Raw genomic sequence first — 13470 nt, forward strand, 5'->3', positions numbered from 1 at the left:
ATCCGTCGAACTCGAGAATCTTCATATAATTTCAGACGAAACACTTTATTCAATCCACGGATGTTTAATGCTCTTGTTTCGTCAGCGATGACTTAGTAGAATTCCTAAGTAATTCGCAACTGATTTCTGCGTATCGCATACACTGAGGATTGAACATCTAACCCTCGGTGCTTTACGTGTTAGATCACGGTCTTATCGGGCAAGTCTAGTATAAATTTTAAAAGCTTTAAACCTATTCTACAATCTTATTACATATCACTATATTGAGGATACAACCTAAATCTTCGTCGACTATAGACAGCATCGAATAACACCATGACATGTAAAACAAAGAAGAATGAAATATACATTTCCTAAACATTCCTGATGAGGGATTTGTTATAAGCCGAAAATCATAAATATTACATACATAAATGTATATTTCAAAAATTTTAAAATGCCGCACGTGTCTGATGTTTTAACCGTCATGTTTTGAATTTCATTTTAACTATGCTTATAAAACAATGATTTATATTAAGTCTTACGCTAGCACACTGAACTTGGCGATACGACCTCTAATTTTTACTAGAAACTGCGCCAAAGGACACCATTGCAAGTAAGAAAAAAGTATTGTATAAACATTCCTGATGATGGATTAAGTTTAAGACGAAAAGTAAAAATTTTAAATGAATAAGTGTTTATTTAAAAAAAAAATCGCATGTCTGATGCTTTAACGTTATGTTTTATAATGTATATTAGGTTGGTGCAAAAATAATATCGTCTTTTGACGTTACACTATTTATAAAAAAACATTATTTTTGCACCAATCAAATCACCAAATCAACTGAGTAATAATAAAAGAATGTCGTTTTTTATAATTAGTTGAACGTCAAAACACGACATTATTTTTGCACCAAATAAATAAATATATATATATATATATATATATATATATATATATATATATATATTAGTATATATATATATATATTATTTATTTTGCACCAACCTAATATATACATGTATATATATACATACATATATATATATATATATATATATATATATATATATATATATATATATATATATATATATATATATATATATTAGAAAATTTGTAACAGAGGGCGGATGCACATATGGCGACTGTATGCAAATGCCGAACTGTGTCCGAAGTGGCATCTAAGTAAAGAAAAGGGAAAAGATTATAAAAAGATGGTGTGCACAGATCGACGATCACGGTCAGAACGCTAGAGATCACGATTACGTCAGAGAGAAGAATCGCGTTTTATTCAGGAGAGTACCTGGAAATAAATGTTATTTCAACGGAAAAATGTGAGTCGACTTATTCTTTGTCTTGGTTCTTTTGAGACGTACTCTGCTACAATGTGTTGGATCAAGGGTGTCCTTCAGCTTCTACCACTGACTCAATTCAAGTCTGAAAACGACTACAAGTTTGCTCAGGTGTATTTTCATATATGTCCTATATTGCTCCATCAGAAATTGTTTTGTGTTATGAGGATGATTATAAACTTCCTTTTTAACGACACCGCACACGTAATAAACCAAAGGATTAAGGTGTGGTTAGTTAGGAGGCCATAAATTTGATGTGACATGATCATGAAAATTCTCACCCATCCAATCCAGGCATTTGAGAGCTTTATGGGATGGTGTCTAAGCTTGTTGGAAAATAGAAGCCCTTCCATTTGCTTCCTTGTCTATTCAGAGCTTAACATCTGTTTGGAGAGTCTCGACAAAGTCATCTGCATTTCTGTGGAAAAAATGATGATGCACGATGTGCTCTTAAATGCTACCAATGCTGAAATCAATCACTAACGACATTTAAAAAGAACTATCGAGAAATTTCCGTACATTTTATTTAAATCATTATATAAATGTTGTACCTCTAAACACACATATATATATATATATATATATATATATATATATATATATATATATATATATATATATATATTACTTAATCTACAAGCGTCACCCTCGGCCTCGGACTTACATATAATAGAAATATCGTTCCGTCAGAGATTCGTTGTCCTGAAAAACACCAAGAGGAAGAATGTCAAAGAAAACTAAAAAATAAAAACATTTTAAATATACGCACTTGAAAAAAAAAGGTTTCTTCGAAAATCGAGCATTTGTAATTAACAAAACAATATGTTTATTTCTAAAAACAAAACAACAAAAACGCATTTGTTTGTATTTTGTTGGTTGTTTGTTTTTGTTTTACGGCATATCAAATATTTCCAGGTTATTTAATGCCGAATCCAGTGGTATTGAAGAAAATGTTTTCAATAGAATATATTTGGGTTTTTTTTTTCAAGTCGGTTTCTATTAAACGCATAGTTGGGACCCTAAAATGTACTACCTCTACGGGTCAGAGTGGACCTCGGAGCAATGCCAATTTGGAAGTGGCTCCACATTATCCAAAGCTAGGGCCTCACAATCGAATATACTTTAACGTCATATCCAGGAGTATTCGGCACTATTACCACTTTCATATATATATATATATATATATATATATATATATATATATATATATATATTTGTAGTCATCGACATAAAGTCCTGTTTCGTTATATCAAAACTCACCAGTGCCGCTAGACTAGCATCTCTCCCAAGCCAAGGATTGAACCTAGAACCGTCGTGTTGACAGTCGGCAGTTCTCCCACTCGACCATGGAATCGACGCCCGTAAATATCTTGTCGGAATGTCTATTTAAATAGACTCCCGTCACCACTTTTATATTGCTCAAATCGCCTCTTCGTAAACAAACATACATATATATATATATATATATATATATATATATATATATGTATGTTTGTTTACGAAGATATATATATATATATATATATATATATATATATATATATATATATATATATATATATATATATATATATATATATATATATATAAGCGGTTAGTGCACTGTACAAGTGGTGAACAGATTTTTGTTTAAATACACATTTGGCGAGATTATTTATGAGTACCGCTACCGTGGGTTGATCGGTAGAACTGCTGACTGTCAACGCGATGGTTCTAGGTTCAATCCTCGGCTTGGGGAGGTTCTAGTCTTGCGGCACTGATGAGTTGTGATACAACCAAACAGGACTGTATGTCGATGACTACAAATGTATATATATATTCTATATGTAGAAGATAACTGGAATATATATATATATATATATATATATATATATATATATATATATATATATTCCAGTTCTCTTCCTTTATATCTTCTACTAAAACATTTTATTTTATTTTTTAATTTGACAGTGTACGGTTTTGTCCTGTTTTATTTTTTGTCTTTCAAGTGTGTGTGTGTGTGTGTGTTTTTAATTAATAAACCTTTACATTTTCGGTATGTAATTATAAAACGCATATGCTCGTTTTTTTTTTTTTTTTTTTCGTCAATAATTAACTTGCTTATCCTCTGTCTGATAGCGTTTCTCTTTCTTCTTCTTCTTCTTCTTCTTCTTCTTCTTCTTCTTCTTCTTGTTTGTTCATACCTTTTCTTCTCTTTCTTTTTTCCGTATCTGTTCTCTTATTCTGGAAAATATCTTCCTCTCTCACAACCTCTCTGTTCATCTAACTTCTTCGGATACTAACACTATCACGCCGCAACATATCCCTTTCCAACGATACTGCACTTTAACTCATCTTTTCCCCATCTTTCTTTTCTTTTCTCTCTTTCTCAACAGTAACTCAATCATTACTACTTCTTTATTGTCTGTTTTCATTTAATTGTTTTTTCATTCCCTTTCTTTAACTCCCCCCGGGTTCTTTCATTTCCGTTTGTTCTTTTTCTACCTTTTTTCTTTTTCTTTTCTTTCTTTATAAAATTGTCATTGAAAATAGTTCTCATGTTCTCTTTACATTTTCTGTTTCTCATTCCCCCTTTCTCTCTCTCTCTCTCTGTCTCCCTCTCTCTCTTTGTTTCACTTGCTCTGTCTGTTTAATACTCCATCTTACTTTTCAAGAATCTACCATCACCCACCAGTATAAGTCCTTATCATCACTCTCACTTTCTCCCTTTCTCTCTCTCTCTCTTTCTCTCTTTATTAACAACTTTTTTTCATTTGAATCGTCTTGTTAATATTTCTCCTTCTCTCGCTCTATTTCGCTCTCTCTCTCTCTCTCTCTATCTATCTATCTATCTATCGCCACTTCTCTCTTTCTAATACTTTATCTCATCTCTCCAGAGTCCATCATTATTATCAGAGCATATGTTCTCAGCCTCTATCTCTCCTCTTTTTACAGCCTTTACGTTAACAACTTTTTTTTTCACATGATACTCTTGTTTTTTTTTAGTATATCTGCTCCCCTCACACCTCTATCCTTTTCTCTTTCTCTTTCTCTCTCCTTAATGCTTCATCTTATCCCCTCGTGATTTACCATTGGTTTCGCAATAGACGTCCTCACCCTCTATTCCTTCCCCTTCTACAACCTCTTCGTTAACAACTTGTTTTGTTTTTCTTTTTCGTACCATCCCGTGTTTTTTTAAAAAAATATTTCCCAACACTTTCCACTTCTTTCCCTCTCTCTCTGTCTCTCGCTTCCTCTCTGTTTCACTCTCTCTCTCTTTATCCTCTTTTCCAATACTTTCTCTTATTTCTCCGTAGTCAACCATTACTTTCACAACATAATCCTCACTCTCTATCCATCCGCTCACTATCTACAGCCATTTCGCGTACAGCTTCTTTTTTTTTTTCATTTTTCATATCATCATTTTGCCTTTTTTTTAAATTATATCTCCTGACCCCGTCTCTCTCTCCATCTCTCTCTTTCTCTCTCTCACTTGCTCTCTAATACTTCAACTCATCTCTCTGAAGTCAACCATTACTTTCATAACATAAATCCTCACCCTTCCCCCCTCTCTATCTACAAGTTCTTCATTAACACCTTTTATTTCTCTTATTTATTTCCTGATTACGCATTTTTCTCATTGTATTCCAAATATTTTTGTTCGGTTTTTGTCCTCGTTTCCTTTTCCCGCATCTTCTCTCATGTATTAACTCACTTTTTGGTTACTTATCTCCGTAATTCTTTTCCCCCTACTATTTTATCTCTTTTCGATCCGACCAGCTTTTCATTTTCTTTTCATACCTCCATTTCGTTGCCAGCTTACATCCGCATTAATAACCCCCTCTCCCTCCTTCCGACATTTTGCTTCCCATTGCAAAGAATGTCTTATCCCGAACAACGTTCGGCTCATCAGATGAGACAAAAAAAATAATGTCCCTCCCTTTGATATTTCTTTTTAATTCATTCGTTTTTAAGGGATCACGCCGCAACTCTTAATCTGGTGTTTCTTTTTTATATATATTATTTGACAGACATTGGAAAAAGAAAGAATTATCTACAAATTTAGACTTCTCTATCTTTCTGTTACTTAAATATACAGCCACAAAAGAACTGAAGTTCATGGAAAATCCGCCATATCATTAACTTTTGTCACACAATGTATCCCCGTTGAATTAGCAACAGACAAGATGAAATGTAGAATCCAATATCTCTCACCTAGTTAACATGTAGGGTTTTCATAAACGTCCATGCTCTGGACATATGTACACACACATACACACTTTGTACTGTTCCAAATTTCATGTTCTTACGTCGTTTACACGTGAAATATCAGTTTGACTTGTATATCTGTATAAAATTTTCTAAAAAAAAAAAATGATTTCCCTAACATTTTGAAGTTTCAATTAGTCTGTTGACCAGCAAGATTATATCAAATAATAATAAATGTTAGTAATTTCAACTTACATTGTTTTAATAAATAATTGTTTTAGGCTATACATATGCTCATTCCAGAATATTGAGCATTTTCATCTCATTAAGCTTTTTTGATAATATTAATTTTAATATCAACGTTTATATTTCCACTTTTCAAAATCATTGATTTTACAAACTTCAAACTTCAGTTGGCTGCAGTTGTGTGTGTGTGTGGGGGGGGTAAAATTGGTAAAAAACAACATATATTTGGAAATCAATAAATTATGCCCAAATTTGTCTACATTTGTATATATAGTGTCTTGGCAGACCAACTTCAGTTTTGCTGCTTTGGGATGAATTTTGTTCAGGGGTTGTATTTTGCTTGTTTCTCTTGTGGCCTTGTCATGCAAAGTATATATATATATATATATATATATATATATATATATATATATATATTAAAGTCTGTTTTTGAAATATCGCTACTTTCAATGTATACCGTTTTCGTTTAACGGGTCAAGATTTCCATTTTAAAAACCAGTCACCGTTAATTTTGAGTTAAGCTCAATGGATCTATTTAATAGGTGCAGAGCATATATAGTGTAAATTTTTGTTGAAAATTCAAAGACTCGCGTTTTCTTTTTATAATGTTCGTTTATTTCTTGGATTTTTTTCCATTACAGCTGTTTCATTGATGAGTAGGCAATTTTACGATTTACGTTTCTATAAAAATATCCTGCCCCATCAACTTCTTCAGATTTTTATCTATTAGATTTTTACAACAAAAAGTATATTTTTAACATGCTGAACATCGTGTAAAAAGATGTCCAAAGCCATGCCTCCTCACTTCCTCCATCTTTTTGTGTTATGTGAAGATAGTTTTCCGTTTTAACCCGTAGTTTCGTTTTTTTATACTTTTCCAATTATCATATACTTTTATATAATTTAACTTTTATATTTATGCGTGTTTATTTTAATGGTTTCTTTTTGCTTGGTGTTTGAATTCGTATTATTACCTGATCTTTCTGTTTAGAAGGGACGTCAATCTCATGGTATCTGTTTTTATATCTAAGATTCTCTCCCTTGCAACTTTTTTCTTTCCTTATATTATACGTTTCGTTTTTACTATTTTTTCTCCTAACCTGCTCTAGTTCGTGAAATTAAACATCTGTTTCTGTGCAAACACCCGTGGATTACATCTAGTCGTTTGTTTAATAATTTTTATTTTGATATTAATATATGGTAAGATATTAATATACACAGGTTGCATCTTTTCGATTTACAAGTTTATATTTTCCTTTTTATCAATTATTGACCATCCTAATTTATATTCAGTTTTATTTTCCTTTAATTTCTTAATCCATACTGCTAGTGTTCAGTTTTTCTTTGGGGTTTTTTTTCAATTGTTTTCGTTATTGCTATTTGTTCTGTTTCTATTTTCGTTATAGTAACTGTAATTGTCACTATTGTTATGATCCTTTCTACCTCTGTTTTCATTTTTATTTACATTGTTGTTGTTTTCGTTATTTGTGGTGTTCTTTTCTTTCTCAGTTTCATTTTTAAACGATGCTAGGTGATTACGATATCTGTCCTTAAAGCAAGTTCCGGTGCTCCCCATGTATACTTTAGTTTCATTATTTGTTATAGCTTCACATTTGTATCCTACGTTTGACGTTAAACAGTCCCTCATTTGACATTCATTAGGGTCCCAGCAGTTACATTCTTTTACATAGTTAGATTCATTTTCTCTCCCATCTCTGTTTTTCAAAAAATTGTTCAATTTTGTGTTATTTGAGCCAATTGTTGTATTTGTTTAGTTGGCAGACGTTGAGAAGGATAGCTTAACAGTGTTTTTATTAATTATCTTACTTAGTTTACTATCTTGTGGGAAATTTTTGTCTATAGTTTGGTAAAATTCCCTTGGGATGTTATTTTTTTTTTATATAGTGCTTTAACGGTGGATTAAACCACATCTGGCTCTTCCTTCTATTTTTCTTTTTAACTTCTCTTTCAGTTTTATTATAGGCTATATTTTCCTTTTTCTTTTTGTGTTTATTGTATGTTTTATTTTTTCATTTGTTTTTGCTCTTTTTTTTTCCTTTTTTATATTTCCTCATCGACATGTTGTAAGATATTACATTTGCATTGTTTATTGTTTCTGTACCTATGTTATTGTTTTGAGTTTCCTTAACAAATTTTATTTGTTCTTTATATCCTGATCTAGCTAAGGCTTGGTTGTAATATTGCTTGTTTTTATTGAATAATTCTTCATTTTTTTTTTTTTTTTTTGGATATTCTCTTTGAGATGCTAGGTATAAGTGATTTTTTTCATCCTATTCGGATGGTTGGACTTGTGATCTATGTAGAATAGCGTTTGGTTGGGTTTATGGTAGGGTTCATAGGAGTTGTTGTCTAGTTTTAGGGTTATGTTTAAGAAGCTTACACATTTATGGTTTGGGTCAATTGTTATATCTAAGTTCAGTTTACTGAAGAATTGTTTACGTTTTGTTTGTTTTTTTCAAATAACCTAAGGTGTTCCTTGATCTTAATGAATAATTTAAAGTCACAGAGAGCAAGATCTGCACTATGGGTAGGGTGAGGAACTGTCATGGTGCCCATCTTGGTTAAATAGTCTGTGACAAGGATGGAGTTGGCGGTTTCACATTTGGGACACATTTCTCGAAAATATTTCACATATTCAGTACTTCGCAAATGTGCACTTATTGTCTCCATAGGTATACGACGCTCTCCATCAATGAAATCCTTTGTTTGGCCAATCAACTCTGGTGTTCTGACTTCCTTACTCCTCCCACACCTCTCACAATCCTTCACAGACTCTCTGCATTCCTTGAATCTCTTAGGCCTCTCAAAAGCTGATGCCCGATAATTGCAAGATGGTTCAAAACCAATTCGAAGAATTCCATACGTTTCGGTGACATTTTTCCAAAATGTATAACAGAATATTATTGCAATATTTTTTTAATTATCTTCACATCCAGATTGCATATCTGGAATTTAACAGCTGTGGCAATCAGGCTTTAGTGGGGTCTATTCTAATTCCTACTGTAGCTCTTCATTTGAACCTGAAATCATAAAAAATCTTCGTCAGTAACCTGAAATGATGTATAGCAATAACGTACTGTATTTTCAAGTGTCTACAACGATTTTAAATGCTTGTAGAAAAATAGTTTAGAAACCTATTGAAAATACCTCTTTTTATCATATACTCGGCACATTATTTACTATTTCTTGCTGTTAATGTTTAGCTCTTAGTAATCGAACCTATCTTCAGTTTTTCATGAGTATGAATACATTCACATCGATCAATGTTTATTTATAAAGATTCACACATTCCCCATAATATTCTTTGATTTGAAGGTGCGTGATAAATTGCATAAAGGTATCTGTAATTTGATTGGATCCACACCTTCCTCTTTACTGCAACCTCTCTCATACGCAGACGTAATGTTGCTCGTCTCAGTCTTTTATACAAATACTATCATGCCACGTGTTTCTCAGAATTGTATTATCTATTCACCCCTTCTTTTGTTCCATCTTGTTTTACTCGTTGGTCTAGAGTTCTCTATCAATTCATTGTTTTAATACCTAATTGAAATACAGTTTTCTATTCCAGTAGCTTCTTTCCTGCACGGATGCGGAACTTTCCTCTTATTTATGTTTTCATTCAAGCTATCGACTTGGATTTTTCAAGACTAATTTCAATAGGCATATCCTGTATTTGCAATAATCAGCCTCTGATTTTCTTAACTGTTTATATGAAGTGGCTTCATACCTTGTCTCCAGCGATTTCCATTAAAAGCAGGTCAAGTGGTGAAAGGAAAATAATGTTCTCAATTTCTTTACTAACTCAGTGTTTTAATAGGTAAAGGGCGACTTTAACGGAATATTCGAACATCTATATATGTCATCTAGAGATCAAATGTTAGCCTTTAAAAAGTAGTCCCCTTGATTTCTCGGAATTTAGACTGAAGTGAAATGAAACATAACGATGAATAGATGTAAAAGACGGAGAATGATAGAATAATATTAACGTGTAATAGGATAAAATGCGCCGTGATGCATTGTTAACTTTAAACATATGTACAGCATTAACATCCTTTTTTCAATCTCAAAGATAAAATATTTCTCTCGCTCTGTCTGTCTGTCTGTCTGTCCGTCTGTCTCTCTCTTTCTCTCTTTCTCTCTCTCTCTCTATATATATATATATTCCGGTGTCTTCATCCTCTCTCTATTTCTTTTTCTCTCTTTTTTCCATCTTCTTTGTTTCTGTTTCGCGATTTTAGAGGACTATTTTAAGCCAAATCTGTTTAACAAGACGAAAAAGACACGCATGCATTTAATTATGGACACCACGTGACTTGGGAGAAAAAAATAGATGTTAAATCAACGTAAGTACCAAAGTAAGTAAATAAAAATTGGATTTTACACCGACTAATAGAATCGGGCGAGGTTCTAAAGGAAATTTTCCGCTTGGGCTGTCACGAAGAAAAGTGTACTCGGTCCATAGTTTTATTAATTTTAAAAACTATCCACGTTTTACTTCGTTGTTATCTTCTTCTATTTAATTTGAAAAAAAAAAAATTAAACTTTATCTATGTTGGCGGAAAGCTTTGGTACCCATCTGACGAAAAATGAAAAAAAAAAAAAAATGAAAAGAAAATCCGGATAAAACAGAAAAGCCGCATTATGTATAAGTACAACAGCGCAAACGATGCGCATATTAAAATGAGTTATATTTGGAATAACTCCTTCATCATCGCTGTCTTAATCCCATGATTCCATTTTAATCTACGTCTCAGTAACCCGAGTCAGTTGCCGAAATAAGGATTCGGCGTGCCACAGCAGCGCATCGGCTCTTTTACTCTCCCCCCCCTCCTCTCTCTTTCTTTTACTCTCCTCTCTCTCTCTCTCTCTCTCTCTCTCTCTCTCTCTCTCTTTCCTCTGCCAGTTCAGGATCAGAAAAATAAATGAGATCCACCGGGGTGAATCGCGAATTCGCCATCCGTTCCGCACAGCTTTCACACACGAGGAGAGCTTCGCAATCATGAAATCGTGAACTCAACAATCCGTGGCCTGTGACTCACGCCCACCAAGCAAGCTGAATGGTTCGCTGGATAACTGGATTTGCGAGCAGTGGATTTCCTTTTGATGCGTTATCTCACTCTCGTTTTAAAAGAGAAAACAAAATCAACGAATGTTCAAAATCGCATTACAAACGTCGAAGAAATCAACGCCTTCGTGGGAAGATCTAAGGAATTTTCACCCCAAAAAAACTTTTTTGTTAGATAGATGGATATGAATGTAATACAACACACTTATATAACTGGGAATAGATAAAAACAAAAAAACAAAAAAAAACAAAACAAAGAAGTTCATAGAAATAGATTCAAATAGATATACTAGCAGGCCGCCCGGCGTTGCCTGGTTGAAAAATACACATAAATATTATCTTTTAATTAATACAGAATACTTATTTATTATAAACAGAAATACCGTAGGTATTAAACGTAACGGTAAAAAATTAAGCAAATAAAATGAAAGAAACGGAGGCATATGTAGGCGAGTATGATGATTTTTTTCAAAACACTTCATTTATTGTAAGTAAAAAAATTACTCGGGTTGAAATCGGAACCAAAACCTTAAGACAAGGAGTCAAGTACAATAACCATTAGACCAGCTAGACTGATCTTAAAAAAACTGTTTTTCAAACCTAATATTCTTAACAAAAGGAAGCTATTATGTTTCACAACTGCGCATGCGCGGTCGTTAAACAGTTGACAAACAGATAAAAATTCGATGGCCGCCAAGTACCAGTTTTTCAATTTGGACTGTTTAGTAGCCCTTTTTTCCGGATTCAAACCGATTAAAATTTTCCCACATTTTGAATACCCTATATACCAAAATTTAAGTTTGTAGACTAAACATTCGTTGAGTATATAGGTTGAGAAGTGTCCTCACACACGCACATTCTACATTTTATAGATATATAGATAAAAACGTATTGAGAAACAAACTGTCGCCAACTAAAATATTCATAGTACACAAACGATCAATATGTTGACGCTTATCAAGCCATGCCACGTTAAACAATATTTGCTAAAATATATCCATATGTATGTATGCTTATACAAATGAAGTGAGCACGGTTAACTGCACCCAAAAATACAAAACAATGAATTTAACGAGGTTATTTATAGTGCTCAATAAAAGGAACAGATATTTTTTTTGTATTTTATTTCAAGTAAACAATTTATATACTTCCGACAATAAAACCAAATATTGCCTCGGTTCTACAACGACTGTGTTTCGAGCAGAAAATTGGTTTAATTAAATGTTTTCGTTTTTTTTTAATGCTTTTCTGGCGTTTCTCTGTCAATCATTTTTTCTAAAAGATTCAAGATGTAAAATTGTGATTGTCTAAGCGGATAGAGAAATGGCTGTAAAAAACTCAATGAAGGTTAATTAGATTTCCAGTTAAAACAAATGACTAGTCAGCAGTGGAGTGTAGCCATAAGTGGTCGATTACATTTAATGCTACTAAGACTAAACTTCTTTCCTTAAACAACTACAAAACACCTTCTCAACCACCGCTTGCTATAACAAATAATAACCTAGCTGAGAGTGAATCCTTCAAATTTCTTGGTTTATCATTCACAGGTAACTAGAATTTGAACAAATACATTGGCGAGAGTACCAAGGTTGCTGCAATGTAAGTAGCCTCTCTCTAGCTTACAGCAGAATCCCGTTTTTTCAGGTTACGGTGTGGACTACGATGTTTTTTTCCGGGCCCTGGTTACGGTATTTGCTCCGCATTACGGTGTTATTTATAATGTTATGTGATTATTAGGCTATGGCAAGAGAATATTCTTATCATTGTCTTGACTCTCGTTAGTTAGTCGCAGTTAATCCATCGAGAACCACATTACTCTATCTAAAAACATATAAGATATTAACTGATATATAGCTGAGAGTCAAAATAAATGTAATATCCTCTTGTCATAGACCTAGTTATTATATACATGTGCATTATATACTGTCCTATATTTTGTTACTAATCTTTAATATGTACTGTATAAAATGTTGCTTATGCCCCGCCATACGGCTATTTCACCTTACGATCTCGACCCTGAAACGGATTAATGCCGTGTCCCTGGGTTCTACTGTACTAGGAATTACTCACGCCAGAGATTTACCTATATCTTTACAAAGCCACAATTCTCCCATGGACAGAGCTGTGTTGTCACATGGGCTGGTGAATCTACCACTCGTCTCAAATTCTTAGAGTAAAAAGTATAAAGTGTACTATATGTCGCGCTATCAAACAAGCTCTAACCTCTGTCCTATCGTCTCTTTTTATGGAATGCTGTCCAATGAATTGATAGAAACTCTACCCCCTTGAGTACGTACTTCGTTAGAACCCTGATAAGGAAGAAACTCCCGATTCTTCACTGTAGAAGTCCCTAGATTCTGTAAAGTCTTCTTTATGTCTCTACCCCCTGACTGTTAGACTATGGATAATCCTTCCTTGACTGTGCTAACATGCAAACCTTCCAAAGTAATGTAAACAGACATCTCGTTGGTCAATTTTACTAATAGTCTCGGCCCTGTCGGTGGGGTATTAGAATACGCCGACTACCCCCCCTGCAGAGGGTAAAGGTCCCTCAATGGGGGTCCTGGATATGACCTTAAACTATATCCAGTGGTGAGGCCCCAGCTTGT

General features: G+C 33.4%; 1 long non-coding RNA gene across 1 annotated transcript in view; it reads right to left on the bottom strand.

Moving 5' to 3' along the window:
• Positions 1 to 3211: 3211 nt before the first annotated feature.
• Positions 3212 to 13470, bottom strand: part of LOC145246635 (uncharacterized) — a 282790-nt gene continuing 272531 nt past the window's right edge. Inside the window, exon 3 of the long non-coding RNA XR_013863143.1 lies at positions 3212 to 8813. This is a non-coding gene — a long non-coding RNA (uncharacterized LOC145246635). The remainder of the gene's footprint in view (positions 8814 to 13470) is intronic.

Source organism: Euprymna scolopes, chromosome 24, assembly GCF_053919585.1.
Source record: "Euprymna scolopes isolate OS-2025 chromosome 24, ASM5391958v1, whole genome shotgun sequence".
Classification (NCBI taxonomy): domain Eukaryota; kingdom Metazoa; phylum Mollusca; class Cephalopoda; order Sepiida; family Sepiolidae; genus Euprymna; species Euprymna scolopes.